This window comes from Miscanthus floridulus, chromosome 6 (assembly GCF_019320115.1).
Source record: "Miscanthus floridulus cultivar M001 chromosome 6, ASM1932011v1, whole genome shotgun sequence".
Classification (NCBI taxonomy): domain Eukaryota; kingdom Viridiplantae; phylum Streptophyta; class Magnoliopsida; order Poales; family Poaceae; genus Miscanthus; species Miscanthus floridulus.
In genome coordinates this window covers 10,972,831-10,998,792 of record NC_089585.1, presented here as the reverse complement: position 1 = coordinate 10,998,792, position 25,962 = coordinate 10,972,831, and the positions used below count along the sequence as shown (strand labels likewise).

At 50.4% G+C, this 25,962-nt stretch overlaps 1 pseudogene; it reads left to right on the top strand.

Annotated features, from left to right (window-relative positions):
* The first annotated feature begins 1,162 nt into the window (after nt 1-1,162).
* LOC136460208 (uncharacterized) lies at nt 1,163-25,334 on the top strand (annotated as a pseudogene).
* Nucleotides 25,335-25,962: the final 628 nt, after the last annotated feature.

The following is a 25,962-nucleotide window of genomic DNA, read 5'->3' as shown; positions in this document are numbered from 1 at the left end:
CGGAGGCTAGGCCCTCCGGTGGTTCATCGGAGGGTGACCTAGAGTGGCCCTGCCCTGAGGACCCATCGAAGGCATGGTTCGTCCTCTAGGATTCCTAGGAGCATTAGCTCTGGGACATTTTTGGGGGGCAAGGGCATGCCGCGGTGTCTGAGCTCACCAAGCTGTCCACAAAGCTTGAGAACACCCAGAAGCAGGCTCCGTTTGCTCGGCAGCTGGTTGATGTCAACCTATAGGCTATAGCTCACCACGGAGGTGAGTTTCTAGTACTTCTCCTTGCCATTTGAATCTTTCATCGGTTGTTTTTAGCATGCCTATTTTTAACAGGAAATAAGGAAGGTGTCGTCCCACAAGTCTTACTTCCTACAGGTGGAACACGCCCGGATGGCTAAGCTTGAGCATCGGGTGGAGTCCGCTTGCCACGAGTCCTAGGTCCGGGTGGCCGAGGCGGCCGCGGCACGGGCGGAGGGGCAGCGTGCAGCAGAGTGGGCGACTATCGCCGAGCAAGGGCTCGAGGCGACGAAAGCCCGCTAGACGGAGACTGAGGCAGGGCTATAGACGTCCCTGGTGAACACCGAGGCAGCACTTCAAGAGGCCTTGGCAGCCCTTGAGCCAGAGCGGGCTGCCCTAGAGTCAGCACAGAAGGCCCTGAAGGCAGAGCAGAGGGCCCGGTTGGAAGCAGATCGGGAGGTGTTCGCGCTCCGGGACCAGGTGATGGGGATGGAGGATGTGAGTGCCTGGCTGCACGAGCATGTGGCTTGGCAGGCAGAGGATTTCTCCACACTTGAGGCCTCTCGCATTAGTGCGTACCTTTTTGTTTTCTCGTGGTGTTGATTTTTTCCCCTAGTCTGTTTCTGAGCTTGTCACCCTTCTTGCAGAGCTGGGTGAAAAGGTGAAGGCGCTGGAGCGAGACCTGGAGATGACCAAGGCGAACTTTAGCCAAAATGTTGAGGAGCTGGCCAAGTCCCGTGAAGAGCGACGTGCTTTTGAAGGGGAGCTCAGCTAGATCCGCAATGCTGCCTAGCTCATCATCTCGGAAGTCTTCGGGTCGGCACCAAGTACTAGCGTGCCCGCAATTCAACTGGCGGAGGTCTTGGACGTGGTCAAGGACCTTGTTAGGAGCGGGTTATTTTATGGAGCGTCGGGGGTGCTGACCTTAGTGGCAATGTACCACCCAAATCTAGACTTCGTCACTATCTACAGTGGATATGCTAAAGGACTGAGCATGGAGGACATCCAGTCAATCGGGGAGAGCCTGCTACCGCACGCGCGGTCAGTGTCAGAGCAAGTCTCCACAGAGTGGGTGATAGATGTTCGTCGTCAAGACATGGCTCGAAGCATGCATGGAGAGGATGCCTCCAAGCCTGCAGATAGCACGGAGCCTGGTTTGAGGGGGAACGTCGCCTCGGCCCCGATCAAGCCCAACGTCGTGCTGTCGGGAAGTGAGCAGCCTACACCTTCGTCGGTCGCGCCGTCAGTAGATGCCACCAGGTCGGATTAATACCTTGATAAATATAAGTAGTTAGTAAATGTAAGAAGTTTAAGTTCATGGGGGGGAACCCCTATGTAAAACGTTCGTGTGTGTTTTAATGACTGCAATCAGTTTTTGTTTTTGTAATGGAGTTGCTCCGTTCGGGGAAGCTTGTCCCCTTTCATTCCTTAGTTCTCTCTTAGCATAATTTTGTTTCAAATTTCTTTCTCTCTTGTACCTGCCCGTTTGTTCCGTAGGCTGCAACCTTGTGAGCCTGGGCGTGGCCCACGAGGCTCGGCTGGTCATAGCCATAGGAAAAGGCGGGGTGCGATCAGTCTGAATGTTCTAAAGCAAAGTTACGTAAGGTAAATCAAAGGAACGAACTGCCCTTTCATTCGGGTAGGAAGGAGTTTCTCCATATGAAAGTAAAAGAGTACTTAAGGTAAAAACACAAATAGAGGGGTAGTAGAGCCCCCTAGTGGAGCCCCTAAGCACCCCAAGCCAAAAAGTGTTCGGGTCAGGGGGCTCTTACAGGAGCGTTCGCTAAGTAAACAAAGGTAAGACTGAAACTTAGGAAAATAAGAAATGACATAGTTATTCCAAGGTCCTTGGAGAGAGTGTCATCGTCATTGTCCTTCAGTTGGTAGGCTTCTGGTCGGATCACTTCATCCTTCAGTTGTCTGGATCCTTGCCCGCTGCGCCCCCTTCTTTGGTTGCTGCTTCCTCGCCTTTTTCTTCCTTTGGCCTACCGGTTACCTCAGCAGGCGCTTGAGGAGCTGGCAGTCCTTGTAGAGGTGTTTGACAGGGTAGTCATGGTTGGTGCTCGGGCTCTCCATGAGATCATGGAAGTGGCCCAGAGGGTCTTGCTAGGGCTATGTGCCCGCATGATCGGCCACGGTGATCGACACAAAGTTAGCCGGTTGGCGGCGATCCTTTCTATTCTTTTTTCCTCTTTGTGTGGAGAGGCCCTCATCTTGATCCTAGTGCTTGGCCTTACCTTTGTTGTGGCCTCCATTGAAGCGCGATGGGAATGGCGCTTGCTGGAGGTGTTGGACAAAGGTCCGTGGTCCTAGGCGGTCAGGGCTGGGACTCCGGTCGACGCTGCGCGTGTCTCAGTTCGACCCGAGCCGTGCGTAGATAGGCGATCGGTATGGGGCGGTCGTCAAGTTGAGGTGAGGTGCCATTGCGGCTTCCTATGCCACACTCTATGGCTGTTGCGGTGATAGGGTGTAGTGCCCCATCTGCTGTGTCCTTGTTCCCTGGACAGGGAGCGAGGTCACGAGTCAGTGTTGCGATACAGAGTACTCCGCCTATTGAATGGCGGCAGTCTCTAGCAGTGCCCGGAGGTTCTGGTGGATTGCCTATTTCACGAGGGTCATTTGGCTCGGGCAGGTCGCGCAGGAGCATTGCCGCGGCGGCAACGTTCTGACTAGCACAAGCGAACTACGGAGGATTAGTCCCCCGAACTAGGACATTGCGCTAGGGCTGACGGACACGACCCCAAGCATCGTTCGCTGGTCTATGCACACAGGGCGCAGTGTGGTGCACCGAGCGTGCTAGTGCAGTCGGTGGCTGATGCAGCCATCGTTGTCATAGTTCCTCCCTGTGCTCAGGTGTGAGCTCAGGGGTCTCTGCATGAGGGCCTAGAGGGGCGTGAGTCCGTGAGAACTCCGCTTCTATCGGTGGGTGTCCTAGAGGGTCTGCCATGGTGCACTCCCGGGATGGACAGTGGCTAGGTGCCATGTCACCGATGTTGGAGCTGTCACTCTCACCATCGTCATCCATGAGGTCGAAGAAACAGGTGGGAGCATAGCTCGCCATTCTCACAAATTTAGATGCGAGAGGAGGCGGCGCGAGCATCCTTCGGAGCCCTGGGCGTATGCCTCCATGGAAGACGCGAGGCCATAGGGGAACTGGTCATACGGTGGTTGCGTTAGGGACAACGAGGTTCCATTGGGTAATCGGTGAAAAATAGAGAATAGTAAGTACATAACAGCATGTATATTACTCACAACAGGGTTTGAGCAGAGAGTTTACTCGGAATGAAGCGCAGATGCCGCGCCGTCGAAGTCACACATCCTGGAGTCGATGGAGGATGTCCCTTTGATGGGTGCCAGGTCACAAGCCTCCTCATAGAGGTGGAGTACGCCGAGTCAGTCGGTGACGAAGTTCAGGCTTCTGAAGAGGAAGGCCTAGGATGGCGCGAAGATGGGTGGAACCCGTATCCCAGCGGGCGAGAGTGCGGGAAACTCCAGTGAGCCAAAGCGAATTGTATCGCCCGAGCCCACCACGGTGGGGGTGGTAGAAAAATGGGCCATCCGATGACCAAAAAGTGTTGAACATACAACGTCTTCCCCACGAACAGCGCCAACTGTCGGTGCAGAAAGTGACCAACTAGTAAATATTTGTAGTTTTGCTGTACATTGTGATCAGAGGTGGCCTAGCACTCAATGACATAGGATTTATACTAGTTCGGGCAACATGCCCTACGTCTAGTCGGGGTCAGTCGGTGACTTTATTCCTGAGCTCAGGTGCTCGAAGTCTATAGTGAGGTTACAAACGAGAAGAAGAAAGGAGGGGTGTTCAAGAGGCCCGGTCGGGTCCGACTAGAAGGGCCGAGGGTGACTAGAACTCTGCTATGAGCTAGAAGTCCAAGCGTATGCTTAAGGGGTTGTCAGCTATCGATCTAGTGAGTCTGAACATGAAGAAGTCGGCCTCTCCTTTGTTGGAGGGAGTGCATCCCCTTTTATAGATAAAGGAGATGGCTTTATAGGTGAGAGAGAGAGAGTACGGATGTTTCTAAGCCTTGTTGCCCACGCTAATAAAGATTGGATAATGGTAGGTGCCCCCAACACTATTGATGTCGTTGTAGAATGTCAGATGCGCACGGGAGGTCAGGCTATCTTCTTTAGGAAGGATGGACGCCGGTACCTACAAATATTATTTGATGCCTAGTGGCATGTGAGGAGCCACACTATGTTCACCCGGTACGACAAATCCTGGTGCACATACTGCGATCGATGTTTAGAGACACATGGGGGGCTTACCGTATGGGAGTTTTAGTGGCCCCTACAATACTGTAGGGGGAGATGTCGGCGCCTATAATACTGTTTGTGTTAGGGTGGCTACAGAGTACTGTTTCGTGTAGGGTATGGTCCCTAGTACAGTGGTTTTGACTTGTGAGCCTTGCCTTACCTTTCTCCGCAGGTCTTCTGGTTCCTACCGAACGGGGCTCCCTTGGTCGAATGGCTCTAGTCGGCTCTAAGTGCGCCGATCGAAGAAGAGCGGTGAGCAGGGTTCCTACGAGCTCTGATAGTGGGGTCAAAGTCACAGGGTCGGAGTAGGAAGTAGGGCTCAGGGCAGGCCTTTCGATCAGAGAGGCCATCCGAAGGCGGCTGGAACCTGAATTGAGTGCTCTGGTTGGATAGGTGGGCTGAAGTAGCCGATGAGCGGGTGTTGCTCTTCCTAGGCTTGGCCTTCCGATCGGTTGCTGGACCGTTCCTTTGCCCTGTTGTTTTTTAGACTCTTGGACTGAGCCTTGGCGTAGAAGCCGATCCCTGAGGGACCCCAGGTTTATGAACCCAATAGGACCTGAACTCCATAAACACTGAAGAAGACAGCCCTTTGGTGAAGATATCCGCATATTGTGAAGAAGTGGGAATATGCTGAACACGAAGATCACCAATGGCAACTCGCTCCCGGACGAAGTGAAGATCAATCTCAATGTGCTTGGTTTGTTGATGCTGTATCGGGTTGGAGGTCATGTAGACGACACTGATGTTGTCGCAAGACACTAGTGTGGCACGCCAGAGAGGGGCATGCAGCTCTAGAAGAAGCTGGCGTAGCTAGGTGGCCTCAGCAACTCCATTGGCCACCGCGCGATACTCGGCTTTAGCACTGGATCTTGACACCGTGTTCTGGCACTTGGAGGACCAGGAGACAAGATTGTCGCCAAGAAACAGCATAGCTCGAGGTGGACTTGCGGGTGTCTGGACAACCAGCCTAATCAGCGTCGGTGTAGACGATAAGATCAGCCGAAGTAGACGATCATAGTAGGAGACCAAGGTGGAGAGTGCCTCGAACATAGCGCAGAATCCGCTTCAGAGCTGCAAGGTGAGGCTCACGAGGGTCGTGCATATGAAGTGTGCTAGAGGTAGGAAGAGTGTAAGCCGCTCAGACCTGAAAGGAGTGTGCTAGAGGTAGGCGTAGTGGATATAGTGGCCCAGAGCTATTGCACTTGACGATCTCGGTCCGAGATGGAAGAACCTTCACAGAACAACCAGCGGGGTCAAACTCAATAGAACAATTGTTGTCGATAGTGAATTGGTGCACAGAGATGAGATTCTTAATAAGTTGTGGCAACATAAGAACATTATTAAAACATAAAGTAGGGGACAACTCTGTGGAGCTAGTGGCAGTAACAGGAAGCATGGAACCATTACCAACAACAATAGATGAAGGAGTAGGATACCGCGGGAATAGAACATGTGAAAGGGAGGAAGACTGAGATATCATATGTGAAGTAGCACCTATGTCAAAGTACCACTCGTTGGATGAAGGAGGGGTCAACGACGTCGTGCTAAAGGCGGAGGCGAGGGTCATCTGGTCCCAAGAAGGGAGGCTGGCCACAGGATTGTAGTACCCCGGGGTGACCCACTGTCCTGAGCCATTAGGGGCAGCGATGACGGCAGGCTGCTGCTGGGTGATGAGTGTCTGCTGCTGCTGGGTGAGGAGGGCCTGTTGCTGCTGCGCCTGTTATATCCACTATGCCTACCTCTAGCACACTCCTTTGTCGCCAAGGCTCCCTCCCACTGTGGCATCGGCGTCTCGGTCACCCCGGTCATGAGGCGTTGTCGAAGCTTGCGTCTACTGTTTCTTGTCATATTCAGGACTGTTCAGATCTATGTCACGCTTGTCAGTTAGGGCATCATGTTTGTCTGCCCTTTCATTCGTCCACCTCTCGTGTGTCTAGCAAGTTTGATCTTATTCATTGTGACTTGTGGACATCGCCAGTTGTTAGTGTTTCTGGTTACAAATACTATTTGGTCATACTTGATGATTGCACTCACTACTTGCGGACTTTTCCTTTGTGACTCAAATCTGACACTTACAACATGCTTGCCCACTTCATCGCCCATGCCTCCACCCAATTTGGCACCCACGTCAAGGCTATCCAGTGCGAAAATGGGAAAGAGTTTGACAACTCTAGCACCCATCACTAAAGAGTTTGACAACTCTAGCACCCGTCACTTCTTCCTCACATAGGGCAACCATCTTCATATGTCCTGCCCCTATACCTCGCCTCAAAATGGTAAAGCCGAACGTATTATTCACTCCATCAATAATGTCGTTCGCTCACTACTCTTACAACACCGACTAGCAGTATCAAAGTGGTCATTAACTGCTGTTGTGTTAGGACGTCTAGCGTGTCCGAGTATTGCCTGTACCGCCGCTTCAGGTTCTCTCTAACTACCTCCGCTTCTTGCTAGACATACAAAGCAGTCGGTCCTACGTCCACGTGATTCCATGCCTACATTGAATATAATAGTCAGTCACAAGTGCAGCATCGAGTTTGAGGAAAATAAAAAAATCGATGCACTTATAGGTAAAATCATGAACAACGAGCCTCCCAATTGGCCATCGCTCCCAACACCAAACCTGTAGTAGGTGGGAGCAACCTCCTAGGATGGCACCTCCTATACTGCGTCGGTAGGCAACGCAGAGCTGACGATAGATCCATGATAGGACCGCGCTGACCCAGCTGTATGCTCCTATATTCTGCCATGGCTGGCTTAGTATGTTGAGGAAGGCCTAGCTGATGGTGTTACTCGGCATGTCGAAAAATAGGAAGGCGCCTAAGAAGTGCCACAGCCACACCCTAGCATACCTCTCGATCTCCTGCTCTATAGCGTATGGGTGCAGCGATGACCCAAAGTTTTCTGTTATCCAGACCGAACTGACACCGGATGTCTTCCTAAAACTTTTGAAGGACAATTACATGAGAGCTGAAGGAACAAAAATAAACATTAAATTAGACAAAGACAATACACATCATAAAAGCTATGTACTACCCCTCCATTTAAATAGCAAAATAATTTGCAAAATATGTAGATCAACGACAGACTTAGACCATAACATATATTTTTTGATATAAGAGACCAACCAAAGACTTACATATGCTGGTGTCAAAATGGTAAATGTTTGGAATATAGAAATTCTTACTTTGCTCTCTTAGCATTCTCGTCCTCGAATGGTCTTCTGCCACAGAACTGCTCCACCAAGTCCATCCAATGATTGTTATCAAGGATCTTAGTCACTAGAAGACCCCCAATCGTAGACATAGAATCATCTTCATGTCCTGCATCGTGATAGTCATCTCGCTGGAAGGAAGGTGGAAGGTGTGGGTCTCTGGCCTCCACCTGTGGGTTTTTAATTTAATACAAGAAGGTTTTTAATTCAAACAATGAGAGAAATCAATGCTTTGTACTTAACCAAACGTGTATCAAATCATACCTATCGACAGTAGCAGTGAGAAGTGTAGGGTCGAGGATTGATAGCCTAGTGTTGAAGACCTGGACGATCTCAAGTAAGCCGGCACGCTGTATGTACAGTCGGTATCGCTCGTCCCAGCGGTGCGGCTGGTGCGTGCGTAGTCTAAGAGGTAGCAAGTCCTCCTGAAGCTCCGACAGGTGCTTGGCTCGATGGTCCTTGTCGTAGTGCACCTCAAGAATGGTGTACTACGGATGATGATCCCCAATTCTGGTTCAAATTTCAAATGAATGTGTTAGAACAAACATTAAGAGTACTTTAAGATGATGAAACATTAGTGCATAAAAATAAAGTAAATGTAAAAGGAATAAACTATTATGCAAAATAAGAGAATAAACATATATCATAATTGATACTAACATAGTAGTTATAAATAGCATAGCAAATAATTAACATTAATATAATAAAATATATGTTATATGCACCTGCTGCCCTTGTCTTATATGTCTGCTAGCCTTGTGACCAGGTTCTTTACAAATAGAGCAAAGATTCCTACCACGGGACATAGTGTGCCATAGTCTTCCCACTATTAAATCTTCCCTGCAGTGTGAATTCACCGTCAAGCTTTGCATTCAAACGGACACAAAGGTCGTTGAAGCTAGGAGGTTCATCAAACCATTACAATTCTTCTTCCATATCCTGAAACATACCATCTTCTTTCCTAACACTTCCTCCGTAAAAACTCGGACATAACAATCTATCTACAAAAGCATTTGAGGAAACTTCATCAAGTCATCTAAATCGTTGTATCACGCACTACTAAATACCAACACTTCAAAACTAGTATCTATACTAACTACCATTACTACTAGAAACTAACTAAACCCTAACTACCTAACCAATCCCTAAAGCCAAAGTCCTAACTAACAATAACCTAAACCCTGAACCCCAAATCCTAACTAACAAAAACCTAAACCCTAAATTACTAACCAAACCCTAAACCCAAAATCCTAACTAACAAAAACCTAAAGCCTAACTACCTAACCATACCCTAAAACCTAAATACCAAACTATACCAAATCACTAACCCTAATCAATTAATTCAAAAATTAATCACCAAAATAAGGGTCTTGGAGGGGGATACCTTAGCAACAATGGGAAGACCTTCTGGGGGTCAACCTCGACGACAGAGAGGACCGCTGGCGTCCTCAGTAGCAGTGGCGGTGCCCGTGCGGTCGGCCACCAAGGGAGGGCGTGGCCGGCCAAGGGGCTGATCCCCACCCTCGGAGCGGCTGGCGGAGGTGGAGGACCCAAGGGAGGGTGCGACCAGCGGCTGCCGGCGACGGGCGTGGGCGCCGAGCTCGAGCGTCTAGCGGTGGCGGGCGCGTGAAAGGGAAAGAAAGGAATGGAGAGAGATAGAGGGAAGAGGAGGCCGCGTCGCGTTAGGGTTTAGTTAGTTTCTGCCGCGCCGTGCGCGATGGCGCGTCGGTGCCGTGTCAAGATCTGTGGTGCGGCAGAGCTAGGTCACGTCATTGGTCGGCGTCTAGGTCGCTGCCACGGTGATAGCCTCGCCGCGCCGCCATGCATGACGCGGTAGCATAGTTTGGCCGAGCCATGGCAGTTGGCACGTCCTAAAGCGTTAAATTTAAAAATAAAAAATAAATAGTGTCAAATCTAGAAATAGTTTTAAAGAAGTGTTAAAAATAAAAAAAATCCCAAGCGAGACTGCGAGGGAGACTTGCGCAAGGAAACACTTCTGTCTCTGCACCACGGAAGAGTCACAGAGATAAAGTGGTGTTTGGTTGCCCTTCCTAAATTTTAGTCGCTGTCCCATCGGATGTTTGGACACATGCATGTAGTATTAAATATAGACTAATTATGAAACTAATTACATAATTTACGACTAATTTGCGAGATAAATCTTTTGAGCCTAATTAATCCATGATTTGATAATGTTTTGCTACAGTAAACATATGATAATGATGGATTAATTAGGCTTAAAAATTCATCTCATGAAGTACTGACAGATTATGTAATTTGTTTTTTTATTAATATCCAAACATCCAATATAACATTATTCTGTACACCTCCTAAATTTTAGTAGCCAGATCCAAACATTCCCTAAGGAAAAAAAACACCATGGAATAAGAGAGGCTGCATTGTGACAGGCTGCGTGCTGCCCAGGCTCCGCTCGGGACAAAGGAAGAAAGGAGCACTAGTACAACAGCATTAATTGCAAAGGTGCTTGGTAAGTAGAGACGGGTCATGCTATCTCCAACGATAACATATAAAATATAAGATCTATTTAACTTTTAGTTATCTATATAGGTAAAGAGTTTAATATTTATTTAGTATCTTCTCCAACAATAAGATTTAAAAAAAAAATTTATATAAATGAGTTTTTAAGAGAGAGAATATTTATATTTGGGTTATGCTTGACAACTCAAAATGAATCTCCTGTATAGATCTGGTGGTATCGATTTGTGTTTACGTGCTCATGTAATTCTTTTGTCGGAGACAGTCACGTGTGAGAATCCATTCACTGGCCAGGGTCCGCGTTGCCCGCGCTAGAGCACAGCCCGGGCCAAGCCCACAGTGAAGAGGAAGAAGCATGTGCACGTGTCAGCGTTTAGGAGGTGGGGCGTTTGGTTTGGCTCGGTTGAACACGACTGCACGAGCATGAGCACGATGGGTCATGGGTGCTCGGCTGCTCGCTCGTTGGACCTCACCGTATCATGCAGGATGGGGGATGCCGGCATGTACTGTGCTCACCAGAGACGACGAGGACCGTGGACCGGGGTGAGGCCCGAGCCGGAAACAGTACGACGTCACGAGTTTCTTTCTCATCATGCTTCGCCGTCCTGCATTCATGCTGCCCAAAACAAAACACCAGGCAGAGTTGTACTCGTCCTCGGCCTTGTTTAGATGCCATCCAAATTCCAAGTTTTTTCACTCTCTCTCCATCACATCAATTTTTAGCCGCTTGCATGGAGTATTAAATGTAGGTAAAAAAATAACTAATTACACAGTTTAGTTCGAAATCACGAGATGAATCTTTTGAGCCTAGTTGGTCCACGATTGGACAATATTTGTCAAATAAGACGAAAGTGCTACTATTCATCGGGTTGAAATTTTTTCGTAATCTAAACGAGACCCTCGTCTTTTTTTTTTTATGAGTGGATGTACTCGCTCTCATCTGCCTGGTGTCGCGGGTCACGGGCAGCACGGCCCAGCAACAGCCCATGAAGATAGACCCGCCGCGACGCCAGTACGTAGCCCAATTGTTCCTCCATTCAGCCCAATGGACCGCACGACCCGGTCTATATCATCAGCTCACGGCCTCTCGGAGTCTCGGTGTCGGGATGGGCCAATATGAAGGCTGGGCTTCATTGTTCGAAACAGTGCAGGTGAATTTCTTGAAGGGAGGTGCTGTACTGCTGTGCAGGAGTATTCATTCCCCGAGTCGCCTGTCCCCTCCCCTGCACTTCAATGACGACGATCATTTTGGAAATGGACGCATTTCTGCTGGTCGGCGCGTCCAAATCAACAGAGGTGGTGGAATGGTGGATTGTAGCCACTAGCCCTGCATTGCCATGTGGTATGGGGCTTTGTTTAATCCGATAACTTATGGTACCATTTCTGTATGTTCTACTCTAACTTCTAAGACCTGTAACAAGGTGGCCGATCGCATATCTGGTACGTGTGTTCTTACTTCTGGCTCTCATGCGTTCATGGGCCAAGCACCGAATTTTGTAGCTGAACTAGTCTCCGGTGTCCTGGGACCTGGGTGGTGTTAATGGAAGCTAAAATTCCCGATATGAAAAAAAGGGCTCCCAGAATTCCCAATCCATTCGTCTGGTTGAAAAAAAAACGTCGTCAGAAACACGATGGTGCCGACGGCTGCTGTAGCGATGGCGAAACCGATGGATTCAGTCGGCCTTCGCCATGGCCCATGGTCCATCGACATCCACGGGCTCGCTCGATCATCACGGCGGCCTCGAACACACACCACCTTCTCCACGCTCATGCATCAGGCACATACTACAGTCCAGGCCACAGCCACGGGTGTCGGAATGTGGTTTCGCCGCCGGCAAGCACGAGGCGACTACACTTCGTTCGAGCGGACCGAGGAACGAAGAGCTTGACGACACTCTTTCCTACCTCGATGGCTCGATTCACCGGGCTGATCGACGCCTCTTGCTTGTACAGTTTGATGACAACTGAGCTGCGTCATCGGCAACGAAGCTCCTTGCAACGTCTACGGTCTTCCGCCACGTGCACGGCAGCGTCCCTGGGGCAATGCAGTGTCTCCCGGAGAAGGAAGCGGCGGAGTCATTTCAAATCCTGGAACGCAGCTCAGACGACGCACGACGCCCGCCGCTGGCCCCTTTTCCCGGTGGAACTGGAAGACGACACCAAGGTTGGTGCCTTTCGCGCCATTCCAAGGGAGAGCAGCAGAGCGCCGGAAAGGCTCTCTGCTGTGGGCGTCAGTTCTTTCCACTGCCGCACAGCACATATCCCGCGCGCATGCAATCATCACAGACCGGAAAGATTGGCCGGCGACACTGGCGGAGAGAGTGGCACACTGGCACCACACAACTCCACAGCAGTCAGCAGCCCGGCCAGTATTCTCGTTCACCGATATGACGGATGGAACATCCATGAGGACTCCTGCAGAGAATGGGAGGAGCCAATCCTTGTCTGTTGTGTGTGTGCAGAAGTGCAGTAACAATTCCATTCACCTGGCACAGCGCGTCAATATTCCCGTGTCTCATCCCAGGAATCAGGGCTGCCTTTGTGTGTCTCTGAACTGAACGTTTGAGATGAACACGATGGCGCAGCATGAGCTCTTCTAGTCTCTTCTTCTGTGCCTTTTTTGTTTCACTTTTCACCATCTTTTTCTTCCTTGAGTGCTGGACCTTTTTGTCTCCACCTGCTCGTTTAGTTGCTACTCACAGTCACAAGTGCCTTGCTTCTCCCATACCAGGATGGTTCTAAATTTTGATATGAAATGATGTGATTTTTTGGGTGAACAGAAGGTGGTTTCGTTTCTACTATTTATATGCAATCTCTTGCATTGCATTAGAGACATATTGGTTTGAGCATGTAAAGTGCAGCACATTAATCTTTCATTTAGAAGTCTGAGCAAGCTTAATTAGTTAGTTGGTATAGAGAGCCCCGAGATTACCTGCATTATTTATGCACTTATAAGAGGCTCTGAGGAGTTAAGGGATGTTTTCTGCAAATGGCAGCTGGATAAAGATGCCCATGGTATTTTAGAATATGCTATGATCTATCATGACATCAAGAAAAGTTTATTTCCGGTGATCTTCGCATGCACAGCGGTATCACAAAACTTACTGCCGGTCCAAACAGTAAATCGTGTCCTAAATTCCTAATACAGGTCTACAGGAAGCTCAGAAAGTTTTTGTTCCCAGTAAAAATGCAGCCGCATATCTCTGAATTCTCAAGCATGCCATGGTAACTTACTCTCATTTCCCTTTTTGATTTGCTCATTTGTTTGTACCTACCTGTACATACGCAGCTTTCAAAAATTCTTTACGGGCCTCTCTTCCTTCAGTAAAAATGCAGCTGCACGCATCTCTGAACTCTGAAGCACGGCATGGTTAACATATGGTATGTGGTGTTATTAATCCTGCATGCACATACACAACCGATGAGCCGATGAGCATGAATACCCTAGTCAAAAGAGGACCAGTGGCTGCAGGAGCAGCGTGGTGTGGCACACCTGACTGAACCTTGACCCCAAACGCATGTACGCCTACACGAGAATTTTGGGATTCTAAGGCAGATATGTCATGACTCATCAAAATATGATGCTCCTTAATTGGTCCTTGCATTGCTCCCGTTTTGAGTTTTGACCATCAAATTTTACTCAGTCGAAGCGAGTAAAAACTAACAGGAAAACAGAAGCGTTCGAAACAAATGCACGGATACTGAACAACCAAGAAATTACAGAAATCGGAAAAACCATCAGGAACTGATTCAAGTTTTCTGATCTCCTCATCAGAGAACGAAAAAAACATTATGTTTTGATCGCCGAAAGCTAGAGCCTGCATGCACAATTTGATGCGTTACCATGCATAAAACATTGTACTAACTTTCTCCAACTGCTGGATAGACGTCTGATCTCTAGGCACTACTCTGAAGCAGCCTAGGCAGTACACCAGCATCTGCGTGCATAGACATAGAGGCGGTCAGTAAAAGAGACGCAAAGGCATTCATGGCTGAAGACTGAAAAGGCAGGCAGGATGCAGAAAGGGACTTGAAACCATTGGTTGTATGTACTGCGGCGAAAATATTCCTCTTCTTCTGGAAATAGCCTGCAGCACCTCCGGCATCCTCTTGTAGAGTACAGGAACAGCCCCAGTGCTCAGCACAGATGTTACATGCTCCCAACTACATTATTCCTTCTCCGTTCTGGCGTTCTCTCACTCAGACACTCACCCACACACACACATTGTGAGTGAGAGAGAGATGCCAAGAAACTTACATGCACACAGCAACAAGAGCATTCCTTCATGAACTAGGAGCACTTGTTTTTTCGCAATGTGAAAGAAGCAGCAGTTTTTCAGTCCACAGGCACACATGCATGAACCTCCTATGCCTATAAATACTCGTGAGTGAGAGGGAGAGACCGATCAGTCGTGAGTTGAGTGAGCGGCCGGGCGAGAGCGAGCGTGCTGCGACTGGTGCTAGTGTAGGTTTGTGTCAGTGTGTGTGATCGATCGGAGACGACGGAGACCACGGAGCGGCAGGCCGGAGCTGGGAGAGAGGAGGGCGAGGCGGCGGCAATGGCGGTGGCGCCAGTGGCGCAGCGGAAGGGCTGCATCCGCTCGACGCAGGGGCCGTGGACGGTGCGGTGCCGCGGCCGGGGCGGCAGGCTGACGACGTCTCTGCGGCACCCGACGCCCCGGGAGCGGGAGAACAACCGGCAGCGCGAGTGGAGGCGGCGCCAGGTCGCCGCCAGGATCTACGCTGGCCTGCGCGCCAACGCTGGGTACGCGCTGCCGAAGCACGCCGACCAGAACGACGTGCTCCGTGCGCTCTGCGCCGAGGCTGGCTACCGTCGCCGACGACGACGGCAACGTCACGCGTCACCAGGTCAGTGCCGCCCATCCTCATTTGCTTCGTTCCCCCTTCCCCCAATGCATTGCATCGCGTCGTTCTCGGCACCACGACGTCCGCGCAGGGCAGGATTCGGACATGGCGGCGGCGGCGTTTAGCTTCGAGGTCAGGACCTCGGATGCGAGTACGCGACCAGCTTGGACACCTCGGCAGTTCATGGGGTTCGTGCGGTAGCTGCCGTAATATAGTCGTCCTCGGTGGCCGCCGCGGTGTCCTTGAGGAGGTCCTCGGACTTGGCGAGCAGCGCAGGGCTGTACGCTGCGTCCAGGAGGTCCTAGAAGATGTCCATGGCGTCCTTGCACGGGGACAGCTTGTCATGGATGGGAGAGCTCCCGAACGGGTGTTTCCAGGACGTAGAGGGGGATCAGCTGCTCCTTCTCGTTCTTTTTTTTTCTTGAAAGATCCATTACCGGCTAAGGGAAGAGCATATTATTTACAAAGGTTTGGCATAAGGATCATCAATTTGCATGGCTTTCACATCCTAGTAAGAGACTGAGAGTCATGCCACCCCTACGTTTTAGAGTTGTATCTTACATAGGATTTATAGCATCTATAGAAGGTTGTTCCAGTGGAGGCAACAGTCCTTCTAGTCCTCTATTTCTGGCTCGTATCCACGTCCTTGCTTCCTTCTGTATGGCTCTGAAGACGTGCTCCGGCGTTCTCGAGGATCTTTGAAACACCCGATTGTTCCTCTCCCTCCATATTTCCCAGGCTGTCAGCATGATCATCGAGCGTACCCCGTCTCTTGCATCTCTTGTTCCACCGTTGGCCATGTCAGCGTACCATTGCCCCAGATCTTCCGTTTGTGTCCAGTATGTCGGCCTTAGAGCAGCCGCCGAGATCCAAGAGCCCACCTTGTCCCAAACACTCCTCGAGTAGCCGCATTCCTGAAAGAGATGTGAGACCGTTTCCAGGTTCCTTACACTGAGTTGGCAGAAGTAGTCATTTGGCCATTGCTTAAGCATTAGCCTTGCAGCTGTCTAAATGTGGTTCTGCAGCATCAACCAAGTGAAGAATCGGTATTTTGGCGGCACCTTTGTTTTCCATGTGATTTTAGCTGTCATGGATGAGGCCATTCCAAGGAATTGTATTCTATATGCCGATCTTGCCATGTATTGGCCATCCGCTGTGTGAAGCCAGGTGATCCTATCCTCATTTGCCGACTGGACAGAGATTTCTTGTAAGCAAGTCCACAGTGATATAAATTCCTCAACCACCCGCTCCATCATGCTATAGTCGACATCTCTGATCCAGTTATCATCATCCAGGGCATCACAAACTGTTCTGTTTTTCCTCTTGCTATGTCTGAACAAGTCTGGGTATAATGTTGCAGGTGCTTGACCATGTAGCCAGCGAGAGGACCAGAACTTAGCCTTGTTCCCATTTCCTAGGACCACACTTGTAGCAACATTGAAGAGTGCAATGTCACTATTGTCAACCGGCAGCTCCATTCTTTTCTAGGGTCTGTCAGTGTCGTCCCACGAAAACCAGAGCCACCGAAGCCACAGTGCTCGACTGAACCTCTCAAGTTCGATGATGCCTAGACCACCGTTACCTGTTGGCGTACATACTTTATTCCATGCAACCTTGCATTTCCCTCCAGTTAGCTCCTTGTCGCCAGCCCACAAGAACCTTCTACGCAGTTTGTCTAGTTCTTTTAAGAAATTCTTGGGTACCTTCACAGCCGTCAGCAGGTAAACCGGGAGGGAGCTAAGCACAGAGCGCACCAACTCCCTGCGCCCAGCAACATTTAGCAAGCGCCCTTGCCAGCCAGCCACCCTCCCTTTAGCTCTATCTTGGATGTACTGCAGGTGCACCATTCTTAACCTTCTAAGTGTGAGAGGTAGTCCTAAGTATTGCATTGGAAAAGCCACTCTTGGTCCAGGGGAATCTTGTAGTATCTGTTCCATATCTAGGCCCACACATCTGATCGGGGCCACAATGCTCTTTTGCATGTTTATCTGTAATAATGTGGCTGCACCAAAAGCATTCAAGATCTCCATGATGCACGTAATGTCCTGTCATCTTGGGTTACTGAAGATTACCGCATCATCAGCATACATTGATATTCGGAGGCTTGCATGTCTACCTTTTAGTTTTGATAGGAAGCCTTGCTGCGTGGCAATGTCGAAGATGTTATTAAGTACATCGATTGCCAATATGAACAGGTAGGGTGATAGTGGATCACCCTGCCTAAGACCTATCCGGTGCTTGATGTTGTCACCTGGGCAACCATTGAGTAGTATTGCTGAGGACGATGTTCTGAGGATCGCTGCCAGCCAGTCCAGCCATCTTGTCGGAAATCCTCTTTTGTCAAGTAGCTCAATCATGTATTACCATGATACCGAGTCAAATGCTTTTGTTATGTCAAGTTTGATGAGGCAGGCAGGTGTTCTTGTGCGGTGGTAGTGCCGTGCGAGCCCCCTGACATACAAGACGTTTTCCTGTATGCATCTCCTTTTAATGAAAGCACTTTGAGAACTAGAGGTTAGCTTATCTATATACATCGCCAATCTGTTCGCCATCACCTTTGTCAGTAACTTTGCAAAGGAGTGGATCAGACTTATTGGTCTAGAATCCTTTGGCTCCATCGCAATTTCCTTCTTGGGGATCAGCACCACATGTGCTCGGATTAGGTGTTCCAGAGCCCCATTGTGGTGTATGTAGAAAGCGTGAAAAGCGGCGAGAACATCTGGCTTGATGATTTCCCAGCAATGCTTGTAAAAATCACTAGTAAAACCATCTGGGCCAGGCACCTTCTCACTGGGAAGATCTCTTATTGCCTGCTGAATCTCATTTTCTATGAAGGGCCTATCCAGTTCAAGGCCAGGCAGTTGGCCTAATGCGTTTAGCTGCAGCTGTGGCCATTGGAAGGTCTATAGCCTTTGTATCTTCTTTCCAATTAGATCTTGGAAATAGTCTTACAGGACCCATTGTTTGTCATCGTGAGCCCACACCAAGGCACCATCCTATTTTTTAGCAATGGTATGTATTGTCTTCTCTTCCTGGCTGCCATCTTCAGGTGGAAGAATCTTGTACATACGTCTCCTACCTTTATAAAGTTTATTCTAGAAGCCTGTCTTCTCCTACTCCTCTCAATCGACGCTAAGCCCACGATTCTAATTTTGAGATCCTGCCGTAGAATACTCTCTTCTTCTGATAGTCGTCTGCTTTCTTGGGCAACATCCAACCTGAAGATGACCTCATTTGCAATGTACAGCTGAAGGCGTGCATTACTGAAAAGCAGTTTGCTCTAGCTTCTTAGCGTATGCGCCGTCTCTGCTAGCCGTCTGCTCAGCACAGTTTGCGCTAAGCCCGCTTATGGTTTGCTCTAGGCATTCATGACCACGTCCCGGAAGCCATCCACCTTGAGCCAATGGTTTTCAAATTTGAACACCACTTTCCTAACCACTCGATCCTGTCGGGTGAGAAACAGTGGACAGTGGTCTGAGGCTCCCGTTGCTAGAGCATTTGAGGCGAAATTTGGAAAGGCCGCCTCCCACTCAGGGTTACAAAACACCCTGTCTAAATGCACCAAGGTAGGGTTGTCCCTTTCGTTTGACCATGTGTACTTCTTATTCTACAGTGCAATCTCCATGAGTTCGCATTCATCTAACGCTCTCCAAAACTTTCCCATCAGTCTTCTGTTGAGGTTTAGGTTGTTTTTGTCACTGGCTTGGTAGATTAGGTTAAAATCTCCTAGGATGATCCATGGTACCCTAGCAGCTGGCTTGATAGCATTCAGTTCAGCAAGGAAATCCTCTTTTCTGCCATCATCTACTGGGCCATAACATGTAGTCATTAGAAACTAGGTATCAGAGGAGGCAACTTTGATCATAGCTGAGATGGTGAAAACTCTGTTCACTGCATTTGACATTGAGATCATATCCTTATTCCATGCCAAGAGTATGCCACCTCTAGTCCCCTGGGCCCCCAGCTCAAGGTAGGAGTCCAGATATTGCCCAAAGGTCTCCATGGCAAGGGTATTGCTGAAACTGCTGAGTTTGGTTTCCTGTAAACACACTATCATCGGTCGCGGGTAGTTAACAGTCTCTCTGACAAGCTCTTGGTGAGCAGCATCATTTAGGCCTCTTACATTCCATGTCAATACAGTAAGGTCACTGTTATCCATAAACAAAACAAGTAGGCTACTGGGATTGACTCTTGAAGGCAAACACAAGTGATAGACAACAACACACACATACTCCCCTGGCCTCGTTCTTCAATCATTCCAAGGGCGCTAGTGAAAGGTCCTAATGGCTAGAGGGGGGTGAATAGCCTAATAAAAATTTCTACAACAACACTTAATTAAATGGTTAGACAATTATGAGGCGAAGCGAGTGTTGCGCTAGCCTACTCAAAATGCAAGCCACCTACCACAATTCTAGTTTAGATAGTGTCAATTCACACAAGATCAATGACACTACCCTATGTTAGTGTGCTCTCAAAGGCTAACTAAAGAGCCACACCAACCAAGCATGCAAGCTCTCACAACTAGCTACACTAAAGAGCTTGTCAACTAGTTTGCGGTAAAGTAAAGAGAGTGATCAAGAGGGTTATACCGACATGTAGATGAATGAACCAATCAATCATGAAGATGAATAACAATGATGACCAATCACCTCGGAATCAATGATGAAGACAATGATTTTTACCGAGGTTCACTTGCTTGCTGGCAAGCTAGTCCTCGTTGTGGCGATTCACTCACTTGGAGGTTCACGCGCTAATTGGCTTCACACGCCAAACCCTCAATAGGGTACCATACAACTAACACAAGATGAGGATCACACAAGTCACGAGCAATCTACTAGAGTACATTTTGGCGCTCCGTCGGGGAAAGGTCAAGAACCCCTCACAATCACCACGATCGGAGCCGGAGACAATCACCACCTCCACTCGACGATCCTCGCTGCTCCAAGCCATCTAGGTGGCGGCAACCACCAAGAGTAACAAGCGAAATCCGCAGCGAACCACGATCACTAAGTGTCTCTAGATGCAATCACTCAAGCAATGCACTTGGATCACTCCCAATCTCACTATGATGATGAATCAATAATGTAGATGAGTGGGAGTCCTTTGGCTAGGCTCACAAGGTTGCTATGTCAATGAAAATGTGCAAGAGAGCTCCCTTGAGCTGGCCATGGGGCTATAAATAGAGCCCCAATCAAATAGAGCCGTTATACCCCTTCACTGGGCAAAACTGACCGGACGCTCCGGTCATACTGACCGGACGCTGGCCCTCAGCGTCCGGTCGCCCGATGGACGCCACGTGTCATCGCCTTCAAACGCTGTTCGTCAGATTCCAATAGCTACGAAGCTGACCGGACGCTCCGGTCAAAAACTGACCGGACGCTGAAGCCCCAGCGTCCGGTCGTTTCCAGTAAGCTCCCCGAGGCATGTTTTTTCGACCAGACACGTCCGGTCCACCTTGACCGGACGCAGACCAGCGTCCGGTGCTCAACCCTACCCACTGTGCCGTCTGACAGCTCGACCGGACGTAGCCCTTCAGCGTTCGGTCGCTGAGTGACCCAGCGTCCGGTCAGTAGACCGACGCCAGCATCAATTCGATCAACTCCATTTCAACTCTAACTTCTTCACCCTTACTCCAATGTGCCAACCACCAAGAATTTTGCATCCAGCGCAATAGAAAATAGACATTTCATTTTTCCAAAAGCGCCCGGTCAGCGAGAGAGGGACCCAAACTCATCTCAACCCTGCAAACACCTTGTGCATATGTGTTAGCATATTTTCACAAATGTTATCAAGGGTGTTAGCACTCCACTAGATCCTAAATGCATATGCAATAAGTTAGAGCATCTAGTGGCACTTTGATAACTGCATTCCGATACGAGTTTCACCCCTCTTAATAGTACAGCTATCAAATCTAAATGTGATCACACTCTCTAAGTGTCTTGATCACTTAAAACAAAATAGCTCCTATGGTTTATACCTTTGCCTTGAGCTTTTTGTTTTTCTCTTTCTTCATTTCAAGTTTAAGCCCTTGATCATCGCCATGCCATCACCATTGTCATGCTATGATCTTCATTAGCTTCTCTACTTGAAGTGTGCTACCTATGTCATGATCACTTGATAAACTAGGTTAGCACTTAGGGTTTCATCAATTTACCAAAACCAAACTAGAGCTTTCAGCTAGGCACATTCCAAATCTGAGCATGACTCAACCTCAAGTTCTGACCACTACCAGCCACAATACACTGCAAATAGACCATAGCACTCTCCTAATCAGGACACAAACACAGGGCTACTCCCTTGATAGACTGCCCCAATAACAGGCAGGACATGATCCCTACTGACACCGCTCGACAGTGCTCCCTTACACATAACACTCTACCGATTAACATGACACAGCCTTGCCTTGCATAGGCTCTAGTGCATACCCCTTCAGGCTCCACCATCCTCCATGGCCTCAGCTCCCTCAACTGCCGCCAACTGTGCTGCTGCTTTAATCACCGGGCTGTTGTCCAGCGAAGTAAGCTTCCGCACTGCTGCAATCTGCTCTAGGGATAACGGTTCAGCAAAGTGGTTGGCAAAGGCCGCCATTGCCTCATCTCCAATCGGCTCATTCGGCCCCACTGCCTCGAATGCCTTAATCAGTCTGTGAGTTGCATGCTTGTGCACCGACACTGAGTAGCCTTTTGCTAGCTGCCTGGTGCTCCTCCTCAGGCCCCCACTGTAGTCTTCAGCACCTTTGTCCGGACAGCAGCCTTGCTGTTCTGCTCTGGTGCAGCCGGTGTCTCTAGGATAGGCTGCTCGTAGGGGACAAACATGCTCTCGACAATAGCATTCCTACGGTCCTCCAGTATTAGCTCCGCGACCTGCTCAGTGATGCCAGTGGTGATCACCTAGCCCTCAATCTCTTGCTGCACCCTAGGTCCGAAGTGGATCACATTGCCATATCCCAAGGCAGCCGCCTCCTTGTTCAACTCCACAATCTTGTCCTAGTTGGCTCCACAGTTTGCCACATACACCGGAGATCGCTGCTCCTCCAGCAATGGGCTTCCAGGCGGGGAGAAAGACAGCGGCCTGGTCATCATAGCCTCACACGCTGCCAGTGCCTCCTCGATCATTAGGTCGTAGTCACTAAGGGGGAGGGTGAGTGTAGACCAAAGGTCACCGGTGCACGTCTCCTTGTAGAAGTCCAGCATTGGGTCCGGGTGTCTTGGTGGTGGTGGTGGTGCTCCAACTGCCTTGGGAAGTGTCCCCAAGAGCAGGGCAGAGCCGAGGTCCCCTTTGCCAAAGTCCATCTCCGTATTAGCCAACATGGCCACCTCCCCGTGTTGAGATTTGGCCATAGGGGAGCATGATCTACGGCACTCCTAGTCAGCATCCTCTCATCGCAGCGGATCACACATGCACGGGGAGTTATGTCCGTCATGCACCAGCTGCCTACCACGACCGCCTCGTTCTGATGCCTCATCACCCACATCAGCATTCCATTGCCTGGTCGGTGGTGGGGAGCAGGTGCGCTGTCTGCTACCACCCCCATTGTTGGTGGAGTCTCCAACACAGTGCAGTAGGTTGAGTGCCTGCCTGCCCTGATCAAGGAAGCCCTGAGAGTGGCGCCGTTGGCCATCGCCATCTCTGTTGTCGCCATCATATCCTCTGGCAGGTGCGGCCCTAGGAGGTGGGCGGTAAGCATCTGGCCCTGGCCTCGCGTGGAGGCCATCCAGCACACTAGGAGACCAGTCATCAAAGTTGTAGATCCTAGGGTACTCATCCGATTTAGAAGAAACAGAGGAGGGAGCCCCACTCTGCCCCGAGCTGGGGGTACGAGTCCTAGGGGGCTCCAGTCTTCTACCAAGTCTAGGTGGATGAGCAAGTTGTGGCTCATGCCACGCGGAGGTGGAGCCACCTCCCTGGGCCGCGCCCCTATCTCGGCCACTAGCGGCACCTGGCCCACACCGTACTCGAAAAAGGTCACCGTCTTGGCGTGCGGTAGTAGGTCAGGGAACCACATCCAGGCCTAGCAGTATAGCATGTCCGAATCCTGCTGGCCGAACGTGGCGCGGTCAATCTTGTCGAAGAGGTAGACCTCGCCCAGCATCTCCCCGAGTGCCGTGAGGTTCCAAGCGTGCCTAGGCAGGCTCTCAATGGCCATCCTGACGTGGTACCACCAGGTGACCTCCCCGCCATGAGCATGCTCACGCCACGAAATGACATTGAAGAGGACGCCCCTCACCCGCACAGTGCCAACTCAGAGTGCTAGGGTCCTCTGGTGAGTCTGCTAAAAAACAATCATGAAGTCCTCCGGGCGGTGGCGTGTCGTGCGCATCTCATTCGACGGCATGCGAACGCAGCCGGCCACGACTCTGCTCACGTCACCAATGTTGATGTCGACATGCGGCAACCTGGCCCACGCCACCAGGAGCACAGCATTGGTGTGGAGCCTGGTGGCCTCCGTCATCATGTCTAGCGAAGTAATCACTGTCGCACTGCCCGAAGTCAGGCGGTTCTCCAGCATTCCCAGGTACCAGGCCATCAGCTCCTCCTTCGCCTGGGTCGGCGGCTCCTTGGCAGTTTCCTGTTCGCACCCCTTGACTGCGTCCAGCTCTCTATCCCCCTGCATCAGCGCAGGGAAGACGAGATGGCTCTAGATGCTCGGCGCTACTTGCTTATGGAAGGAAAGGCGGGAATGGATGGAGGATGTAGGGGGGCTTTAGTCTGGTTTGGATCAGTGGTAGATGGAAACCCGACCGCTTTGCAGGGCAGTGACGGGCAAGGTGGCCGCTGCGGCGACAAGCCAGACAGCGGATAGGGTCGCGACAATCAACGAGTTTATGGTCTTGCCCAAGGCATCGAAAGCATCTACCGGCGAAGGAGGTTTTATAGCCCACCGACGGGCCGGACCTCCCCGCCACGAGCAGCGGCCTCCATTGGGGTTTTACTCTGCTATGCAGATGGCTCTGTTGGGCATTAACCCGAGCAGATGGTGGACGCGAGCGCACCGCGTCGCCGTAACTCCGTTTCCCCCTCGGCGCACCCCGAATAGGATCGTTCGACGCCTCGGGACGGTGAAGCTCAAACACAACAACCCAATTTTGTGAAAGTTTCTCGATTACCTCACACTTGCCGTGGCCATCCATGCGCACCTCCGTCGCCGGCGCAGCAGCAGAGGGGTTAATGTCCCTGGCACCGCCGTAGCGCGTCGCGTCGCCTACGGTATCCAACCATGCTCCCTCCGCGCGTGCCAGCTGTGCCCCCTGGTCCGAGGCACGTGTCGATGTTGATGCCGGCTGCGGGCCATTGATGATGTGGTCTGCAGCGTCGCACCCCACGCCAGCAGAGTTCGGGGCAAGGCCATGAAGAGCGCGCTCTCCACCCCCTCCCGACCCACCAGCAGTCGTAGCCCGTCGGCTATTGAGGTAGCCTTGCCGCATGGATGATTCCGGCGCCTCCAGGGAGGCCGGATGTGCTGCTTGAAGAGTGCCCATGGGGGCTAGGCGGCCAGCCGCAGCAGTGCCACCGGCGCCGGCCAAGTCGAGGCGGGCGGCGGTAGTAACTGCGCCTGCACCCCCTGCATCTCCTCTCAGCCCTTCTGTATCGCCGCGCAGGTCTCCAGCACTCGAGATTTGCCGCTCGCCCGTCTGCATAGCTTCTGAGCCCGTCGGATCTGGATCTTGGACCTTGCCCGCCGGATCTGGATCTTGGACCTTGCTCGTTGACAGCTGGCCGAAGGCGCCGTCCTCGTCTTCAATGGGTCCTAGTCGAGGAGCTCCGGACCTGCCTCCTCTCCCATACCTTCCCCTGGTGGCAGCTTCTTGGGGTCTTCGTCCTCCGGTCTGTGGTCGTGCCCGGCCTGAGCCTCATCTTCCACTTCCTGCTGTCGAGCCCCCTCCTCGCGCATCTCTCCCTCCGCTAAATAAAGGTATTTGAAGTGTGCTGTATTCCTTCTCGTTCTCGTTGTTGGATTCCTAGCACTCCGCGGCCTCCAGCCCCTTGACGTCGGCGGTCTTGACGGCGTCCAGTTCCAGGCTCCAGTTCATGGAAGCATCTGATGAGACCACTGTTGAATCACTGATCTGATGTTTGAATTTGAATTTGCAGGGTGTCGACGATGGCGCGGCGGGCCGAAGCTGCAGCTCTGATCACCAGAAGTCTCCTTCCATCAGCGGAACGACGGAGGCGGCGACCCTCCTGCTGCTGCAGCCAGCGGGAGGAGGCAGTGGAAATGTCACTTGAGCTCACTCTTTCCTTCGCCTACATGTAGCTAGCTACCACAGTGCCAAAGTTGTCATCCCCTGCTTTAAGTCTCTAACTAAGGGCCTGTTTAGATTCCAAAAATTTTTACGCAGTATCCGTCACATCGAATCTTGCGGCACATGTATGGAGTACTAAATGTAGACGAAAAAAAACCAATTGCACAGTTGGATGAGAAATCGCGAGACGAAACTTTTGAACCTAATTAGTCCATAATTAGACACTAATTGTCAAATACAAACGAAAGTGCTACAGTAGCCAAAATCCAAAAAATTTTGGATCTAAACGGGGCCTAACTAGTGAGCCAGCCAGCGTGCTGTACTGTCAAAGAATATTTGGAAGGACGTTGTAAATCACCTCAGCGTCCTTCACAGTCTATAAGACATGCCATGCCGATTTGGCATGCAGTTCGTATGAGCATGACTACATGTTCACTGCATAGCCAGTGGACCAAAACTTTCTACATAAACAGATAAAATTTTATATAAGTATTAAAAGAGAGATTTTATTGAGCTACTAATATTAGTACACACATTTTCTGTTGTGAAGACAAGGAGGAAACGAAAAACAAAAACAAAGAGCATCACACACACAAAAAAGGGTAAAGCAAAACGAGCTAGCTAGCTGATCAACGGACG